Consider the following 21666-nt stretch of genomic DNA (forward strand, 5'->3'; position numbering starts at 1 on the left):
TCAGCTCACATTCCAAAGGCAGTACAATGGCCAAACCCAATGTCTATGGCACATAGAATATATCTTGTTTTGCAGGGAGGTGGGAAAGGAACAATTGGGAACTACAGTGGAATCTGCCACAATCCAACCCTTGTTACAAAACTTACTTCCTTCCCACAAGTATGCAGAATTCACTCCTTCTTCTAAGTGAAATCTCCAAAGTGACATCTCCTCGTACTCTCAGACTTAAAAAGTCCCAAATCTCATGATAGCACTTTACACTGTGTTAATTCTTCACCATCCAGAGATAGAAAAAGATAATCTGTCTGTTCCTCACACAATCAACTATATTGGTGCAGGGTCATCTCAGTAAATATTCTCCTTCAGAAAGGGGTAAATTGGGATGCACTCAGCTTAAATTGCAGGAATTCTGAAATCCTTCTTGATGGACATTAGGTGTCCCCTCACCTCCAGCTAATCCGTAGACAATATTTTTTCACTAGTCCCAGTGTCTGTTCTCCTGGAGCAGGTATCCATTCTCTGTGGTTCTTGGCCCTACCCTCTGAGAGTCCATAATTCTCCATCAACCTCCTTGGCCACATTGGAATAGGGTGTTAAAGAATATTCCCTCTTTGGTGGTGAACAGAATATTGGGGACCCAAAGGTCATTTTAAGTCTCAAACATCCACAGGCTACTTTAATATAGGCTGGTGGCTCTTTGACAGTACAACTCTCTCAAAACATAGTTAGCTTTTATTTTGTATGATTCCAGTGTGCCTATAGCCACACCCACAATTCTTTCCAAGACATGCTCCACTTGTAGCTTAGAGTAATCTGAGGTAAATTGATGTAAGTTGAGGCAACTGGGTTTCTGAGAAAGAGTCACACTTTTAGTATTTTTTGTTCCCTGGGACATTCTGAACAACTAAAATTGTTGACTGAATGTCCCTTTAATCAATTCAGAGGTTGTAAAAGAGAGTGTGAAGCCAAGCCCTTGATTTGGTCTTTACTACAATGTTGAGTTTTGATCTTTTTTTCGAACTTCACCTTTCATTGTTTGGAGAGGTTTGCTTTGAATTGACTGGGAAGAAGCATGAGGTAGCTTTCTATATTTTGATAGGGTTTTTATTTTATTTTATTTTTTTATTTTTTGGCTGCAGTGTGTCTTCGTTAGTGCTCACAGGCTTTCTCCAGTTGCTGTGAGAGGGGGCTGCTCTTTGTTGCAGTGCCGGGCTTCTCACTGCGGTGGCTTTTCTTGTTGCAGAGCATGGGCTCTACGCATACAGGATTCAGTAGTTGTGGCAGACAGACTCCATAGTTGTGGAGGGCTCTAGAGCACAGGGTCAATAGTTGTGGCGCATGGGCTTAGTTGCTCCACAGCACGTGGGATCTTCCCGGCCCAGGGATCGAACCCGTGTCCCCTACATTGGCAGGTGGATTCCTAAACACTGTGCCTCCAGGGAAGCCTTGATAGGGTTTTGAGATCCTTTTGTTCACCCATTTGTCAAAACTCATCACTTAGGAGTTGTGCATTTCACTATATTTAGGTTGTATCTTAGAAAGTAAATATTGTCATCTTATTAATATGTATAAGGGTGATATGTACTGACTTCTGCAATTTACCTTGAAGTGCCTAAAAATAAGATGGGTTGAATGTAGGAATGGATATATGGATAGATATTTTCTAGAACAAATATACTAAATATTAATTATAGCATCTAGGTGGTGGGTACATAATTCTTTCAACATTTTGGTTTGAAATTTTCCATAATTAAATGGGAAAAAAGCAAGGGAGGACTAAAAAACTAAATATTCAGGCCACAAATGGTGTTTACAATTTAATTCTTAAATCTTTAACTTGTTGTTTGGACCATTACAACATGTGGAAGTACTTTTTTTTTGTTTATCCGGCTTTGCTGAATAAGTTTACACTCTCTACTGCCATGGAATAAAATTGAGAAATCTCATGATTTTACCACACCTATGTTTGGTTATACAGTCAAAACAATCATGAATAAAGACAACTTATTTGTTAAGATTTTTCCCTTAAAAGTAATGTGTGTGTGTGTGCATGTGTGCGTGTGTGTGTGTGAAAGTTACTGTAAGGCACAAAAGATAGTACCTTTGACCAAAGGGACCAAAATATTAACATAGTGAGACCAAAATATTTAACATTTCAACACAAGAAATGTAATTGAAAATATACTTACAGTTTTGTTCTTTTTGTTTAGTTAGTTAGTTAGTTAGTTAGTTAAGGACAAAGGTGAGTGTCAGACAATAACAAGCAGCAGTGTAGAGGTTGGGGTAGGTAATGCTCTGTGACATGAGCGGTCTTACTGGAAATGGAACAATGTTTATGGGTCAGCACAGCAGTCTTTACTGTATTTGTGACCTCAGTTGTACTCATTGCCATATAGGAGTTTTGTAGGTGAAGGCATTATGGAACCATGAATAGGGGGCTGAAAGTGTCCCCTGTCAGCTTCATTCCCCAAAATCTTTATCTCCATCTCTTCCTCTTTCTGAGCATGCTCTTTGCAACTAAAGGTGTTCTTGGGAGCTAAGATTTGGAACCAACTTTGGGGTTGTTGCTTGAAGAAATTATTAACCAAGCCCTAACAATTTATCACTTAGGTGTTGGCCTGCAGTTTCACATGATTATTTGTGAGAACTTACAGGAGAGGCAGAGTCTTCAAAATATATATTTGCACAACCCTGGGGAAATATTCTGTCTCTTTTGGATGGTATCTTCTGGTTGTGTGATTAGCCCCTCCTCGGCCTGAACACATTAATCTGCAGTATCAGACCTCCTCCCTGTCCTGTACTGGGTAGCACTGGGATTTCAGAGAGACTGGTGAGCAATGACAGGTTTTAGTAGGTGTCCAACACTTCCATAACAGTTCTGAGGTACATGGTACTGCTCTCAGGACTTCGTACAATTAATTCATTTAAACATCATTAGAACACTATGGCATCAGTGCTATTATTACTTTCCCACTTTACACTGAGATAACAGCACAGAAAGGTTAAATGATTTACACAGAGTCACACAGGTAATGAGAGTCAGAATCAGGGCTTGAGGCTGGCTCTGTTCTCACCCAGCTTGCTCTGCCATTCCTCAGAGTGTCTAAAGCAACAATGAGAATGAGGCTTGGCAAGGGGTTAAGCAACATGGGGGATAAAATGACAAGAACAGCTGCCCATGATCTATTTAAGACAAGGAATGGAAAATCCTGTGAAAGTTGACCAGGGGTGAGGTAAGAGCTAAGAGAGCCAGAAGGGTTCCTGGTGGCCAAATGGCCCAAACAGCAGCACCTAAGGAATGGCCTTCCTGATCTCAGAAACATGAGCTGTGCCTTTGCCAGCTGCTCCCCTCACCCCAGGTCCAGCCCCACCAGTTTGGACTGAAGTGGGGAGAAGCCATGCTGACCGAAGTGGTTGTGTTTGAGCTGGTGTCTGGGGAGATGTGGTGCTGCCCAGTGTAAAGTTAAGCAGGTTGGGCCCCTCAGAGAATAGAGGTGGAGATGTCCAACAAGGTGAGGGCACGTGGTGGGAGAAGCAGTCCTTTCTGCTAGATGACAACTTCTTCCATTAGCAGGTTCTTTTCTGTCCCTCCAGCTTCTTCATTAAACCTGTGCCTTTCTCACAGATCAGAGTATGGGAGGGGTGGTGAGTAAGGTTGTTTGTCTTTCTATTTTCTTCCCCACATCAGTTAGCACCCCCCATGCATACCCAAAGCTCATGGTTTCTGGATTTTATTTTCCATTGTGCATATGCTTGCTGAGGTTGGTCCACCTATCCATAATAACTGTCTTGTACCTGCTTTCCTAGTGACATACAGCTTCTTGGTCTAGGACTTCAGGTGGGGCTCTGCATATCCCAGATGTAAGTCCAAAGTGTACAGACTCCATGATATTTTAGAATGTGAGCTCTGGAATGGATAGCAACTGTAGTTTCAGAGGTGCACATTGAAGGTGTTAGATTTGTACATCAGGATGACTGAGCAAAGAAAATATCATTGCCTGATAAATCCCAGAAAGTGCCCTGTCTCCTATGCTATCAGCATCCCTCCCTCTTGGCCTTCAAGTCCCATGAAACTTGGGAACTAAAAAGCATGAATGAAATGGTGAGGACACACTGTGTGCCATGTATGTGGGAAGTCCCAAATATTCCAAATATTTTCTGTTTAGAGACATTTGGGATTCACATCCCCAGTTTTTCACATTTTGTTCCAGAGAATCACAGGGGGTAATCACGATCTCCTCTGGGATTATGAGGTGAGAGAAAAACATGACAAGCCAGGATTTTCCTGGGGCACCCACACTGTGCTCCATGCCCTGTGTGATGGGTCTTCATTGCAGCCATGCTGTTTTCATAGCTCACAGCATATGTGGGGAAGTTTTGGGGGGGGGTGGGCTGGAGAAGCTGGGGGACCTGCCTGACCATTCATCCCACTTGCGTCAGCCATGTTGTATTTTTTTTCACAGCACAGGCTCTCGCATTTGGCTCCATGTAAGTTACACAATTCCCCTTCTTAGTCTGCCTGTATGTAACCATGAGGAATTCATTTTAAGGTATAATATTGCTATCTCTGGTTATGATGTGAAGGGAAATCTCTGTTAGTCTATAGCTTAAGATATGGAATAACCAAATGAATGGAGTTTCGTGAAGGAAAGCTAAGAGCTTGGTGGGACTAGCATTTGCTAGTATAAAACTGAGTGAAGCATAGGCATACATTGTATTTTCTTTCTGCTTACTAATAGGATCTAGAAGCAGCAACACCCTAGTAGCAATGAGTGCATAGAATGGCCTGATGTTAGTTTCTAGATACTACTCCCCAGGAAAGGAACCAGGTCTTTCGGTGACTCTAAGGCCGGGACAGCAAAAATATAGTGTGAACCTAAAACATCTCACAATGCCAGACAATAAGGAAATGAAAAACAAAGCCCAACATGGGGCATGCCACAGGGACACAGAAATAGACCGAAAAATCTCCCAATAGCTAAACAAAGCTGGAAAAATTTGAACAACAAAATAAGAATAGTTTTGGAAAATAATAAAATAAATACCTATGAGTCCTTACCTATACTTTAAAATAAATGATTGCACAAACAAACAGTAAAGAAGTTCTTTACAAAAGAATTCCAAAGTATAGATGTAGATATGCACTCCTCCAGGAGGTATAGCTTAATTCCCCTCCCTTGAGTGTGGGCTTAGTAACTTGCTTCTGAGGATTATGGAAAGTGAAAAATAGTAACTTTACAGTGGAGAAAAATAACGGATACCACCTTTACCAAGTTATCAAGGTTAATGTCACCAGAAATAGGTCATGTTGAAATCATGTATCTCCAGATGTGATTTCATGTGTAAGGAGGTTCACTTCTGTGGTATTTACCTCCAAAACCAGAAACCATAGCTTAATAATAAGAAAACATCAGATAGACTCAAACTGAAGGACAGTCTACAAAACACCTGACCCATACTGTACTCTTCAAAAGTGCCATGGTCATGAAAAACAAAGAAAAACTGAGAAACACTCACAGGTTGGAGGAGACCAAGGAGACATGATGGCCAAACACAACATGGTATACAGGAACAGAATACTGGAACAGGAAAAATGTCATTAAAGCAAAAACTTGTCTCGTCTGGATTAAGACTAGTTTAGTTAATATTTTGTACCAATGCAAATGTCTTGGTTCTTTCCCAGCTTTGTTGAGCTATAATTGACAAGTAAAAAGGATATATTTTAAGGTGTACAATGTGATGTTTTAATATAATATCCATTGTGAGATGATGACCACAATCAAGCTAATTAGCATATCCATCCCCTCACACAGTTACTAATGTTCTGGGCGTGTTGATGTCACTTAAGATCTGCTCTCAGTAAATTTCAAGTGTACAATACAGTATTATTAACCATAGTTGCCGTGCTGTTCATTACATCTGAAGAACTTATCCTGCTTAACTGAAACTTTATACTCTTTGATCAATATTTCCCATTTCCCCCATGCCCCAGTCCCTGGCAATAACCATTCTACTCCTTGCGTTTATGAGTTTGACTTTTTTAGATTCTACATGTAAGTTAGATCAAACAGCATGTGTCTTTTTGTCTCTGGCTTATTCCACTTAGCTTAATGTCTTCTAGGTTTCTCCATGTTGTCACATACAGCAGATGTCCTTCTTTCTTAAGGCTGAATAGTAGTATTCCATTGTATACACAACCACATACACACACTATGGAATACTATTCAGCCTTAAAAAATAAGAAAATCCTGACATTTGTGACAACATGGATGAACAAATCTAAGTGTCTGTGTCAGTCAGTGTATCTGTCAATCAAACTGGGTGTCTAAGATAATCAATCTAAGTGTCTAAGTGTCTAAATGATTACCATATCCTGGCTATTGTGACTAACACTGCAATGAAGTTGGGAGTGCAGATACCTCTCCCAGATACTGATTTCATTTTGTTTGCATATACACCCAGAAGTGGGATTATTGGATCATACAGTAGTTCCATTTTTTAATTTTTAGAGGAATGTCCATACTGAATTCCATAATGACTGTACAAATTTATATCCCCACCAGCAGTGCAGTTCTCCATGTTCTCACAAACACTTGTTGTTTCTTGTCTTTTTGGTAATAGTCATTCTAACAGGTATGGGGTGATATGTCATTTTGGTTTTGATCTGAATTTATCTGATGATTAGTAATGTTGAGCATATACCTGTTGGCCCCTGTATGTTTCTTTGAGAAAACAATTAACAAAGTAAATAAACAACCTATGGAATGGGAGAAAATATTTGCAAACCATATGTCTGATAAGGGGTAATACTGAAAACATATAAAGAACTCAACACAATAGCAAAAAAAAAAAAAAAAAAGATTAAATAATGGGCAAAGGATCTAATACCTCAGTTTTGATAAATGGTTTATGATATATATGATGTTAACATTAGGGGAAGCTGGAGAAAGTATATACAGAAGTTGTTTGTACTATCTTTGCAATTGTTCCATGAATCTAAGATCATATTGAATTAAAAAATTTTAGGAGACAATGGAATACTATACAGCAATTAAAAGGACCAAAATGAATAATTTGTTGATATATACAACATTATAGAAGAATCTCAAAGTCATTATGCTAAGTTAAAAAGACAGACATAAAAGAGCACATTTTAAAGAGAATTATTTTATGTATACAAAATTCCAAAAAGTGAAATCTAATCTACAATGAAAGAAAGCATATCAGTGGTTGCCTACTGAAGAGGTTAGAGGGAGGAAGGTGAGATTACAAAGGGTCACAGACATTTTGGAGGGCGGTAAAATGTTATCTTGATTATGTTGATGGTTTCATGACTGTATACACATGTGAATACTCATCAAACTATACATTTTAAATATATGCAGCTTTCAGATTTTACCTCAATAAATATACAGAGTAATGGAGAAAGAGATAGGTAAATGATAGATGGATAGATAGATGGACAGATAGATAAAAAGAGTTATTAGGGAGGAGCTCTTCTTTCTTTTGCTAATAACTACTGAATGAGTGGTAGAAGTAGAAAATTAGCATTTTCTAATCCCCAATGTAATAACTGATTCAGGCAGGATAATTTATCAAGGCTACAATCATCATGTGAAAGGCTCTTAAGTGTCAGGGTAGTCATGTGGTCTCAAAGCATTACCCCACAGATAACTTATCCAGCCCAAAGGGGAAAAATGTTCCCGTACAATGTGCAGTAATCAAATCCAGTGTCCCCGATGGTGTGGCAACCCAACCCAAATTTAATCTTGAGGGAACAAAATCAAACAAATTCATAATGTAAATCATTCTACAAGACAATTGCCCTGGATTCTTGAAAAACAATATCATTAAGAAATAAATTAAAAGGCATGAATGTGTGTGCTTTAGTGGAAGGGAGGAGATCATGCTAATTTAAAAGAGACAGAACAACCAAATACAGTGCATGGACTTTGCTTGCATTCTGAAGCCAACATTTTCTTTTTTTTTTTAAAAGCTGTAAAAGATATTTTAGGGACACTGAGAAAACTTAAACATGGACTACATATTAAATATTATTGAATTGATCTTAATTTTCTCAGATGTGATATCATCATAATTATGTATCTATATGTTAGATAGGTAGATAGATACACAAACCTATAGATAGATAAACACATAGATAAATGGATAGATAGATAGGTAGATAGATGGATAGACAGACAGGTAGACTATTAATGTGCCAAACTGTTAACAATTAATGAAGTTAGGTGAGGTTATTACAGAGGTTTACTTTACTATCTTTTCAGTTTCCTGTAGGTTTAATATTTTTTCAAAATATATAATTGGGGGAAAAGTGAGGAAATAGCATAAAGAAAGAGCAGCATTGTTCTGTTTTCAGCTGCCCAGCTTCTGCTCTTGTGCATTCTCATTGTCTTGGTGCATTCTCATTGTCCAGGTCGCTGACCCTCAGAAACCCCTTCTGGTCAGGATTGGGTGTTGTGAAGTGGCCATATTGTCACCAGATTGTTTGAAACGGAGGCATTTTGCAGAAAGGTGGTGTACCCAGCCCTGGTAGGGGAAGGCAGGATGTAGGGAGGGCAGTCGTCATGGAGCCCTATCTACTGGGGCTTAAGGCTTGTTTATATTCCGGAGAGGGATGTGGGCGTAGAAAGGAGGAAAGGAAGGATGGGGGCTTAACTCGTTCTCACAGGTTCGCCCGCCCACGGGGGCTTATTATCCTTGATTGCCTGTTTTCTACTTTCTGTTGCCATGGAGTCGGGACTAAAACGTGACTCTGCTCAGATTTACGCACTTTGCTAGCTGATGCCTTGTCCCCATATACCTGCTGCGTCTCTGCCTACTGAATGCGGCTGTGCGAAGGCGGGTGATTAACTAGGTGGCTGTCGTGAGCCCATGGTGGGGGCGGTGAAGCGTCGTTAGGGAATTTATGAGAACAGAGTTACTGTCAGCCTCATTACCCAGGGCAGGCTGCTAACTCTTAGAAATGTTTTCCAGGCAGGGGGTTGGGAGCATCATGCTATGCTACCGAGGACATGCTGTGCGGTGATGCAGCCTTGTCCAACCGAGCACGTTCAGGTATTTATCACTGAGACCCCTGGGCAGAAACATTTTGAGATTCATAGATGCAGATTTGGTCCTAAGAACAGGTCATAACAACAAACCCTTTGGAAAGGGTAGAGCAGACAAGTCTGTGCTGGGGGGTGGGGGGCTTCACCAAGAACATCGACGTTTTCTTTAACATGGGAAGGGCCCCTGAGAATACACATGTTTTTAAGTGCTGACAATAAAGCATCCTCAGGGGGTTTGGGCAAGAGGGTGGAGAAAGGTACATAGGGTGTCCTGGGAAGCAAACCACATTTAGGCAGGAATTTTCTAAGAGTCTTGTGGCATATGAAGAGCTTACAGGGTCTTCCTGGGGTCTGTGCCCCCTTCCTGGTGCAAGGGAAACATGGGGGATTTGCAGGTGTGAGACAGCAGGAAATAGAAGCTTCTTTGCCATTCTTCTGTCTGCCTATTCCTGTAAATAACTCCATGCTGGCTTGTCCATCATTTGGGGGCCTCCACAAACTCTTTGCTGAGACGTAAGATAGATTTCTGAGATTTCTAGAGGGGGGGTCACTGTTTTTTGACGTGGGTGCTACCCTAAGAGTCAGTAGCTAAAGAACTTGAATGAACTGAGCATTGAGGGAGGTGCTGATTTTCTAGTTTTGCAAATAAAGGAGGCTGAATCTTAGGAACTTCTTCCCAGATCTGAGAAATATGAGCAATGTTCTCACTGAGATGCATTTTTTCCAGCTTTATTGAGATATAATTGACATAAAACGCTGTGTAAGTTTAAGATGTACCATGTGATTATTTGATACACATATAGACTGTGAAATGATTACAACAATATGTTTAGTTAACACTTCCATCACCACACATAATTACAATATTTTTGTGTGTGGTGAGAACACTTAAGTTTGACTCTCTTAGCAACTTTCAAGTATGTGGTGCAGTAATGTTAACTGTAGTCACCATTCCCTACAGTACACCCCCAGAACTTGTTCATCTTAAAAATGGATGTTTGTACCCTTTAACCAACATCTCCCCATTTCCCCAAACTACTCAACCCATAGCAACCACCAACCTACTCTCTGTTTCTATGAGTTTTGCTTTTTTAGATTCCATGTATAAGTGAGATAATACTGTATTTATATTTTTCTCTCTGAGTCATTTCACTTAACATAATCCTCTCAAGTGTCATCCATGTTGTTGTAAATGTCAGGATCTCCTTATTTTTTTTGTTCATTCATTTGTTGGTGGACACAAGTTTTTTCCCATGTCATTGCTATCATGACTAATGCTGCAATGAACATGGGAGTGAAGATATATGTTCAAGATACTGATTTCATTTCCTTTAGCTATATACCCAGGGGTGGGATTGTTAGATCATATCCTAGTTCTATTTTTAATTTTTAGAGGAACCTCCATACTGATTTCTAGGATGGCTCTACCAATTTACAGTCTCACCAACAGTGTACTAGAACTTCCCTTTTCTCCACATTCTCATAATCACTTATCTCTTGTCTTTTTTTAATTTTTATACTAGCCTTTCTAATAGGTGTATGGTGGTATCTCATTGTGGTTTTAATCTGCATTTACCTAATGATTAGTGATGCTGAGCACCTTTTCATATACCTGGTGGTCATATGTATGTCTTCTTTAGAAAAATGTTAATTTAGATCATCTGTCCATTTTTAAATTGGATTATTTGTTTGTTCGTGGGTTTTTTTGCTATTGATTTGTATGAGTCTCATATATTTTGCATATCAACCCCTCCCTTTTTTTGGCTGCACTGCACAGCTTGGAGGATCTTAGTTCCCCAACCAGGGATTGAACATGGGCCATGGCAGTGAAAGCACCGAAACGCTGAGTCCTAACCACTGGACTTTCAGAGAACTCCCATATTTTGCATATTAACCCCTTTTCAGGTAGATTGGTTGCAAGTATTTTCCCCATTTTGTACGATTTGTTGTTGTTGTTGTTGTTAATTATTTTTGTTTGTTTTTTGCTATGCAGACTCTTTTTAGTTTGATATAGTCCCACTTGATTTTTGCTTTTGTTGCATGTGCTTTAGGTGACATATCCATAATACTGCCAAGACTGATGTCATGGAGCTTTTTCTCAATGTATTCTTCTAGGAGTTTTGCAGTTTCAGATTTTACATGTTAAGTCTTTAATCTATTTCAAGGTAATTTTTGTGAATGGTGTAAGCTAGGGGTTCATTTTTATTATTTTGCATGTGAATATCCAGTTTTCCCAGCACCATTTTCATTATTGAAGAGACTATTCTTTGAGCATAGTGTATTATTGGCTCCCGCATCAAACATTAGTTGACCTGATATGTGTGAATTTATTTCTGGGTTCCATTGGTCTATGTGGCTGTTTTTATGCCAGTACTGTACTGTTTTGATTACTATAGCTTTGTAATGTAGTTTAAAATCTGGAACTATGCTGTCTCTGGCTTTGTTTTCTTCTTAAGATTGATTTGGTTATTTAAGATCTTTTGTGGTTCCATACTGATTTTAGGATATTTTTTCCTATATCTGTGAAAAAGGTCATTGGACTTTTGTTAGGGATCGGATTGAATCTATCCATGGTTTTGGGTAGTATGGACATTTTGACAATATTACATTTTTTGATCCAGGGGCACAGAATATCTTTCCATATATTTGTTTCTTTGTCGGTGTCTCTTAACAATGTTCTAAAATTGTCAATGTATAGGTCTTTCACCTCTTTGATTAAATTTATTCCTGAGTATTGTATTGTTTTTGATGCTATTATAAATGGAATTGTTTTCCTTACTTCTTTTCCAGATAGTTCATTGTGAGTGTATACAAACACAACTGATTTTTGCATGTTGATTTTTTATCCTGAAACTTTACTAAGTGTAAAAATTTTAGTTCTCACAGTTTTTGGATGGAGTCTTTAGGGTTTTCTAAACACAAAAACATGTCATCTTCAAACAGAGACCATTTTACTTCTTCCTTTCTGATTTGAATTGCTTTTATTTCTTTTTCTTACCTAATCACTCTGGCTAGGGCTTACAGTACTATGTTGAATAGGAATGGTGAGAGTGGGCATCTTTGTGTTGTTCCTTATCTTAGAGGAAACGCTTTCAACCTGTCACCACTGAACATGATGTTAGCTATGGGTTTGTCATATACAGCCTTATTATGTTGAGGTAGTTTTACTCTATACTAAATTTTTTGAGAGTTTGTATCATGAAAGGATTTGAGTTTTGTCAAATGCTTTTTTCTGAATTTATTGAGATGATCATATAATTTTAATATTTTATTCTATTAATGTGGTGTATCACATTTATTGATTTGCATATGTTGAACCATCCTTGCATCTCAGGGATAAATCCCACTTGATTATGGTAAAATTTTAATGTACTATTGAATTAAGTTTGCTAGTACAGTTGACCCTTGAATAACATGATTTTGAACTGTGTGAGTCCACTTATGCATTTTTTTTCAATAAATACTGCAATAGTACTACATGATCTACAGTTGGTTGAATCCATGGATGCAGAACCACAGATATGGAAGGCCGACTGCAAAGTTATATGTGGATTTTCAATTGTGTGGGGAGTTGGTGTCCTGACCCATGCATTGCTCAAGGGTCAACTGTATTTTGTTGAGAATGTTTGTAGCTACATTGATCAGGAATATTGGCCTGTAATTTTCTTTCCTTGCAGTGCTCTTATCTGACTTTGATATCAAGATAATGCTGGCCTCGTGAAATGAGTTTGGGAGTGTCTCTTCCACTTCAGTTTTTTGGAAGAGTTTGAGAAGGATTGGTGTTAATTCTCTAAATGTTTGGTAGAATTCACCCATGAAGTCATCTGGTCTGGACTTTTCTTTGTTGGGAGGTTTTGGTTACTGATTGAATTACCTTATTTATTATCGGTATGTTCAGATTTTCTATTCATGATTCAGTCTTCATAGGTTTATGACTCTAGGGATTTGTCAGATCCATTTCTTAGCCCCTAATTTCCATCCACAGAACTGTATTATCTTCATCTCCCTGCAGAATATTCCTTTGGGCTCCCCAGATTGGGCATAGCTATTTCATGACCTGTCACTTCAGCAATACTCTCAGTGCTAAAAGTGCTGGCTATACCCAATTCTGGGGTGTTACAGTTTAGAATGAGCTATGGGGTACACATTGCAAATACCGAATAAAGAAGAAATGTGGAGTTATTTGAATTATTCCTATTTAATATTTTGGGTGAACCTGTTCGAGGAGTTTCACATGGGACTGCCCAGGGTGGAAGGGGTCTTCGTGAAGTCTGAATAGGGAGAACTAACAGTCCTGGATACAGAAATATGAGCTGTGTGCCTGGCCAGCTACATTCCTCCTTTCAGGCTTCTAATCCCCAGAATCTTTTTCTTGCCACAGGGTGGGAATGTGACCTTGAAATCTGGCTTCAGATGTTGGTCTAATGCATGTATGCATGCTTTAAATGGCTGTCTTCCGAGAATTGTGTTGTCTAGGCCAATATTGCCATACTCTGGCAACAAGTGGATTAGGGAGATATGGGTAATTGGGCACTCCTTCCTCTAGAATACCCATGGCGTCTGTTCACCCTGTTTGGAGCTTGGTGCACAGTGAAACTTGGGGGGTTTGTGACCTTGTATTGGCACACTGTTCAGAGAACCTCCTCCTCCTTTAAGCACAGTCCCCTGATCTCATTCTGTGCTATTTTGCCCTTCTGTACAGAGTCCCTCCTTGGTCAAATTTCAATGTGGCTTTACCACCCATCATCCCTTCCTCCAAATCCCTTCCTCCAACTCCTACCTCTTCCATTGTGACTATGATTCAGAAAATATTTCTAGATCCCTTGGAGAGATGACATCCCCAGTGTGGGCACTGAAGAACTAGTTAGACACTAGAGAGAAAAGGAGAATAGGATTTGACCAGTAGGTAAGCCTGGAGTTAAAACAGGTTACTGTAACCCAGACCTATTGAATTAGAAAATCTGGAGGTGGGGCTCGGAAATCTATGTTTCCCCAGGCTCACCAGCTGGTTCGGATGAATTGTCCAGTACACTGAGATGAGCTGTGGATGGATCCAAACTTGAGAGAGAAGCAAATGAAAAATACAGCTCTCTAAGGCTCAGTCATGATGTCCTCTTACTCAGTGAGGGCAAGGGGTCTTTCTGCTCTCTGTTTTCAGTGCAAAGCTGTATCTTTCCCCCTGCTGGTTTCCATGGTGACTGTGCTTGTGCTCATAGCATATGTGGGAAGTTTAGGAAAATGGAGAGAAGCTAGATTTTTTTTTCACTTTGCTATTTTCTCCCTATTTGACCATTCATCTCTCTCAATCAATATAGATGATAGACATAGCTTAAAAAGTAAAGAGGTTTAATTAAGAGTGGTGTAGCCAACACATTTCCTAAGCACTGAATGAGAAAGAATAGGACCTCACTGGCACATCTCTCTTTGTGGCTACTACCTGGTGCCCGTGCTTTGTGCATTTCTAATTCTGGGTCTCAGACCCCTAGAAGCTTCATCTGTGAAGTGGTAGGTGGTGCTGAGACATATTTGTAATTTGATCCCAGAGTAGTTAGATCCTTTGAAATTGGTATTCTAATTTGATTCATTTATAGACTAATTCTGTAGCTTTATAATTCTATAGACTCATTTCCTGAGCCAGTGGCAGGCAGTTGAGAGGTGAAAGAGACAGCTGGTAGTCTTCTGTGCCAGCCAAGGTTTTGTTGCAGTCTTAACTGAGAACCCACTTTGCTTCTGTGTTTCTGGTTTGTACTCTCTGGGGCTGTCTTGAGGAGCAGAAAGGTAGAGAATGTGCCACCTTGCCTTCCTCTCCTCCCTAAGCTCACCCCTTCTGTTTCTTTCCCATCACCAGGGAGAGAAAACAAGTAGGGCTGGCTAGGGCTCTACCCTCAGAACAGTGGCCCCTGCTCACATGTCTTTGTCAGATATTGTCTGGGGCAGGCCTGGAGGATCCACATTGATAGTGTATAATGAGTGAAAAACTAAATTCAGATACATGTGTATTGAAATAAGAGGTTGTAGGGGAACAAATGTCTGTGAGTATAAGGAAGTTTCCAGAAGGTTGTGTGGATAGTTTATCTGTTATGGAGCTCTTTTGACTTCAAATATGTGCTGGTTTCCCATCTATCTTCATTCTTGATTCCAGGCTGCTTTTTCCTTGAAGCACATTTTGGCTGTGGGGTATGGACAAGATGGTGTGGATGTTGAGCCTCATATGGAGAATAACATTCAAAACCAGAGCCAGGATTGTTTTTAATTGAGACCTTTGGTATGGCTGGTGTGCAGGTGTCTCTGTGCAAACTGTGTCTCTGTAACACTCTTGAACTTCTCTGAGCTGGGACAGACCATATGGAAGTTTTTTTCTTGGCTCTTTGTGACACCTTCCTGATGCCTGTTCCCTGGCCTTGGCTCCCTGCAGAAAAGAGTAATGGATGTTGAATGTGGTAGGCTTAATTTTCTCCCCATACCTGCCCCTCCTTTTTTCCGAGTCCACAGTTTCTCAAGATCTGTGTTTTGACCTTTTATCGTGGTAACAATCATCAGGATAACTTCTTGGAAATTTCCCTTTTCTGCCATCTATGACCCCTCCACGTTGTAACTTGGAGCTATTAGGAAAGGGCTCCAGAGTTGCCTCAATGAGTTAAAGAAGATTCTCTAATAACTCATGAATTTATAAATGAAAGAGAAACATCAGCCATAGGTGTGTGCTAAAGACTTCCAAGGACAGAGGGGAGACCAGAGGATTTCTGAAGAGAACAACTGTGCCTGAGGAAACCTGAGGCACAGCTCAGACCTTCTCCTGCCAGCCCAGCTCTTCATGTTCAGGCTCTGATGTTCATAATCTCTCTCTGTCTAGGAGGCTGCTGTGGGGGCCTAGGCTGACTATGCGGTGGAATGGCCTCTACCAGGGAAATCTGTTACAGACTCATAATCCTGTTGATACATTTTCCCATGGGGAAAAAAGAGCTGATACAAGGCAAGGGGAAGGGGCATAGGAGAGCGTGGAGAAAAGTCTGCAGTCCTTTCTGATGAGAAGGCTCTTTCTGGTGTCTGCTTGATGTTCATGGGGCCTCCTGTGACTCTCCATGACACCTACACCCACAACATTTCTCAAAGGAAAGGAGGAAGTTTGTAACGTGGGAACTTGGGAGAAATGGCCATATGAATCCCCCCTTCAGTGGCATGCAGTCCAGTGGTGCTCTGATCTGTGGACACACAGCTCCTTGCCCCTCCTCCATTATGTGATTTGTGGTTTCTGGTCCAGAACTGAAAAGCACCCAACAGCTCACTTCTGACCCTGTCTTACTGCTGGCTGGGAGGGGTGTTCCTGATGCCTACACACACTTCTGGTGATTTCCAGGGCCAGAGAGAAGACTAGGGTCTCAGGGAGGTGATTTGCCATTTTATTCCTGTATATTCATTCATTCATCTCATCTGGTTTCTGATCAGCAATGTTAACTCTCTTATCAGTGTTACTCACATAAATATCTTTCTAATTTTGTTTTCCCACTTCACCAAACTCTGGCCTTATTCAGAAATACTTATTATTTTTAATATGTACATTTTCACATTTTAACATCTTTGAATCCACAGCATCTCGGAATTGAGTCTTTATTTAATTGTCTATGTGTTTTTTCTTAATGTTGCATCAAATAATGGTGCCTTTGAAGTCAATGACCTCTTAGATTTAATGAAATACATATTTGTGATGATTTGGGGTGTGGGGTGTAATATAAGGGTCCCTGGTTGTGATGTGGAGGGAAACGACACATTCTAAGTAAGAGCTTGGTGGTACCCATGCCCTTATGAAGATGAGGCGACACTGACAGTGACTTTGGCAGTCCATTCTGTTTAGAGACAGAATTGGTGCCTTCCCTCCACATCTCTAGTTCCCAGAGATCCTGTGGCAAAGCTCAGGATTAAAGCACTTGGATAGGCATGAGATGTGACCGCACCTTGTCCCAGCCACGTGAAATTGAGTTTTCTTAGAGCATGAGGTATCTGGGCTCTTAACTGTGTAGATTCTCTTCCTGGGATGGAGGTGCTGAATGCAAACTAGGAGGTGGCACTTGGGGCCCACTTCTGATTTTAGAACTTAGAGGGGGCTTCATGGAGCATAAGTACTTCTGTAGGTACATAAGTATTTATGTAGCATAAGCACATTGTAGGGAGCTGTGCACTTGTGCACAAATTTCCACTGTGTAAGGAGAAGACTGGATGGCTGTGTCTAGAAGGCGGAACCTCTAGTTCTCTTGCCCTTGCTGATCCCTTCCCCCTTCAGTAAGCTCATGGGTCTTGGGGGCTGTTTTCTATCCTTCCTCTGTGGAATTAGATCAAACAAGGCCCAACGTAAATGCTTGTGTACTCAGACCCTAGATTCTCCCTCTATGTGTAGGTCATAGCATTGGAATTTGGGACCCTCATAAAAATATCTGGTGGTGAAATCCTTCAGTTTACCAGGAAATGAGGAATAATTCTTGATAAGGGGTGAATTAAGGGTCTGGGAGTATAAGGGGACTTCCAGAAGGCCCACGATCATACTGGTTGCAGCTTATAAACAATAATTCAGATTTCAGAGACATGAGTCATATTCCCTGCCAATGTAATTTTTAGCTCTGGATTGTGGTTTCCTAGAAACCTTTTCCAGTAATGGAGAAGAGGACAGACTGCTAAAGCAACACGGTATGAGTTAGTCTGATACAAACCAGAACTTTCAAATTCACACCAGGAATTTTTAGATTGGTGCCTCTGATGAAAACTTTTTGAGTCTGTCTGTACAGATTTCATTGCTGAGAACAGGGCTCAGTAGCAGGCAGCAGGGGAAGTAACAGGAAGGGCTGTGGATTTCTCATTCTAGGAGGAATCCTTGGTGCCATAGCTAAGCTGGCCTTCTTCCACGGAGGGGAGTGGAAAAGAATCAGAATATGGTCTAACTTTCTCAATGTGGTATTTGCACAAAGATAGAAAAATAAATCAATGAATAAAAGAAAAGAGAGCTCAAAAATAAACACAGGCATATAAAAGCAAATCATTTATAAGAAAGATTGATGGGGGAAAATGGATTTTTCAATAAACTTTCTAACAGATTGAATAGCCACAGAGGGAAATAAAATCTGATCTTTAACCTTATATTTCACACAAAATGAATTCCGTGTAGAATATAGACCTAAAATATAAAAACAATTTAAACTAATAAGGACATTCTGTATAGCACAGGGACGTCTACTCAATACTCTGTAATGGCCTATATGGGAAAAGAATCTAAAAAAGAGTGGATATATGTATAACAGATTCACTTTGCTGTATACCTGAAACTAACAAAACATTGTAAATCAACTCTACTCCAATAAAATTTTTAAAAAGTAAAATAAAAAATAAAAATGAAAACAATTTAATACAGTATCTAGAACCTACTTTAGGAAAATAACTTCATGACATTGGGGGAGATTGAGAAACTAGACTCAGAAAATATCAATATTTACCATAAAAGAGAAAAGATCTTCTAACATAGTTGATGAAAAACTCGAGACAGAATGAGTCGTGCTCAAGATTCTTCCATTCATTTCTGGTAGTAATATAGCTCAGATTTAGAACTGAAACTTTGGAATGATATTAGTGTCTACCTTCTGAGATGGAAGGGTTGAACAAACTCATGATATATAAAGTGTGTGGACTAATATCAGATCTATAGTAGCCACTAAGTCAGTATGGGCTAATATTGACAGCTTTTTCTAAGTAATTGTAAAATTATATCAACTGAAGGATTCATCATTATTGTGTATGTCACAAGGAAGGAATAAAATCACTGAAAACTATGGCACAGATATTTCTTGCCACTTAGAATTTTATCTTATTTATTGAAAGAGCTTATTAAAAACACTCTTTAAAATTTGTATAAATGTGGATATTTGTCTTCTATCACAATTATGATCACGAGATGGAAAATATAAGCAACATGTACTGATAAAGTTATTCCTAACATTTTTCCCATTCAGAGTCAAACTCCTCTGAATAGCTTTTCAACTTATCTTGACCATAATTTTCCCCACATTATCATCATCTGTGCTAATCAGGAGGTTTAGGAATGTCACATTTCTTGAGAGAGCTCTATACTTCTCTCTGTGAGATTATCTTCCAACTTACTGACACACCCCATACAAGTTTTGATACCGATATTACCAGAAGGTGTCAACAGAAGATTTTTTGATCAGTTCATGCATGTAAACACAAGAACCTGTTGTGATTGCCTTCTGAATAATAGTGTTTGTACACTATCAATTCTAAGATGAACCTCTATTTGAAAGATGTGGAAATGTACACTCTAGCATCAGTGAATTCACTATTTTTCTCTGTGACTGCCCATTTCTTACTGTAAAATCATAGTGGCCCATCTGTTGTATTCTGTTCCATTATTGAGGAAACATACTTAAATGTAGTTTAACATAAGTTTACCAACTCCATTTGCCTTCTATTTGACTATTGGAGATATTAGAGGTTCTAGGGAGCTACTGGAATTCCTAGATTATATATGTAGAGGTAATTTTATTACCTCAAGAAATCCACTGAGAAGCAAGATAGACATGACTGAGTTAGTGGAAAGTTTGCATTGGAGCAGTAGCTTTCTAAAGACTTAGAAAGAAGCCGTATCTTGTGAATTTCTGCCCTAATCGTAGAAATAAGAGCAATGTCCTCTGTGTCATTCTAAATTCAATATTTCAATCTATAACAATTGTATATCTATCTTTCTTTTCTTCCCCTTTCTTTCCTCTAATCAGATGGATGGCGATAATACAATCACTTTACAATTTGTCAGTGCATAGCAGATGCGTTATGATCTACATAAATTATTTTTCTCTGCCTACTTGCTACTCCGACCAATTCCACTTTTAAAATTGGAACAATCTTTGGTGTTCCCTGATGAATGTATTAAGGGAATAAGAAATTCATATAATTCATAAATTAGGATGTTGGCTGAAATTTTATCTAGAGTTTCAAGCTCCAGGAAGGCTGAATTAAGTGAACAGCCAATTTTGACCTCAAATATATGAGTCATGCATCCGCTGGACTCCATCCTCTATTCAAGCTCGAGTACGAAGACAGGGTGATAGGTTCGTGTCTCATGGTGTAGTCTAAGACTTAGGGATGTTTGCAGGAACATCTTTCTGAGAATTCTGGTGGCCAGGCCACCTTCTGTGAAATCTAGGTACAGGTGGTTTAGAAGGTTGTGGGAAATCATATCATCCATGCTATCAGAGAGCAGTGTTTGAGGACTCAGAGCTTAGCACTCTGAGCTCTGTGCCTGTGACATTATGTCATACTGTGTCTATCTACTGTCTTCTCTTAACTCTAAGCACTCAGGGCCCTTTGGTTTGTTATTTTATTTGCCACTTTTGAGTTTAGGTCACTCCTTATCCAGATCTAATGGTGACTTGTTTAAGGCCTGCCACTCTGGCTTTTGTTTTCGTTTTCATTGTGGTTTTAGGTTTTGTTTGGTAAAGAGTTTAGTGAGGGATGGCATTCATAGTATACATCATAATATATTATAATGTGTTCATTGAAATGAAGAGGAAGGGGAGATTTGACAAGTCATTTAGCTGTTATAAGAACTCCAGATAAAATGAAATGAATAGAATAAACCTCTATGTTTTAAGATGTGGAATTTAAATGAGACTGTCTTTTCTTAAGGTGTGAACTTTGATCTTGGAGGAGTGGGAAAGTTTCTTGAATAACAAATGCCCACAATATTAGCACCTAACTAAATGCTATCCTGATCCCAGAAGTGAGAAATATGGTCCAGGTCAGCTGTATCTCTTACTCTAGGTCTCCAGGCCCCAGGAGTTAGTTTTCTCATTGAAGCCATGAATGTGGTATGGAGAATATACCCTGTGATTATGGAACATAAAGGCAAGAGCTTTGCTTCTGCAGATATCCATGGAAGTATAGTATGCAGTTCTATGGCTTTGTAGACAGAGCTCCCAGAAACTGCCCTGGTGCTAGCCGGCAGGACTGCTGTGGCTGTGAATAGGGAGCTGTGAGAGGGAGGAGCATGTGGTCCTCTCTCTGGGAGGATATTTATTTAACCAGCACAGATGCAGCCATCATTCAACTGTGTCCATCCCTTAGACACAGCATGGAGGGTTGGGATATATTGTATTGTGCTTGTTCTTTCCTTTTTTCTGCCAGGCTTTCTCCACCCATGTAAAACACATCCTGAATAATTCACTTGTCTTCATCTGCCAAAATTTTGGCATATAAAGGTTCACATCCAGGTATGTATAATCAGGGACTGGCCTAAAACACATAAAAAAGTTTTGCACCCAGCTCACCTGCTGCTATGACCATATCTATTCTGTGGCTTTCAGGCTTGGCAATGGGTTATATAATTCCACAATGTGGGTGTCAAGAGAATAAATGGACCCAGTGAATTGGTGATGGAGTCTGTCAAATGGGAAGAATGTAGTCACAGATTCCCTCAAGGGCTTGAAAATCTTTTGAAAGTTTGAAGAAGGAAACCCTGTACCAAAACAAACAAACAAACAAAACAAACAAAACAAAATCTCCTAAATGCAGAAATTTGATTAATGTTCCCTATCACTTG

The sequence above is a fragment of the Eschrichtius robustus genome, chromosome 1 (genome assembly GCF_028021215.1).
Source record: "Eschrichtius robustus isolate mEscRob2 chromosome 1, mEscRob2.pri, whole genome shotgun sequence".
In the NCBI taxonomy this organism is placed as follows: domain Eukaryota; kingdom Metazoa; phylum Chordata; class Mammalia; order Artiodactyla; family Eschrichtiidae; genus Eschrichtius; species Eschrichtius robustus.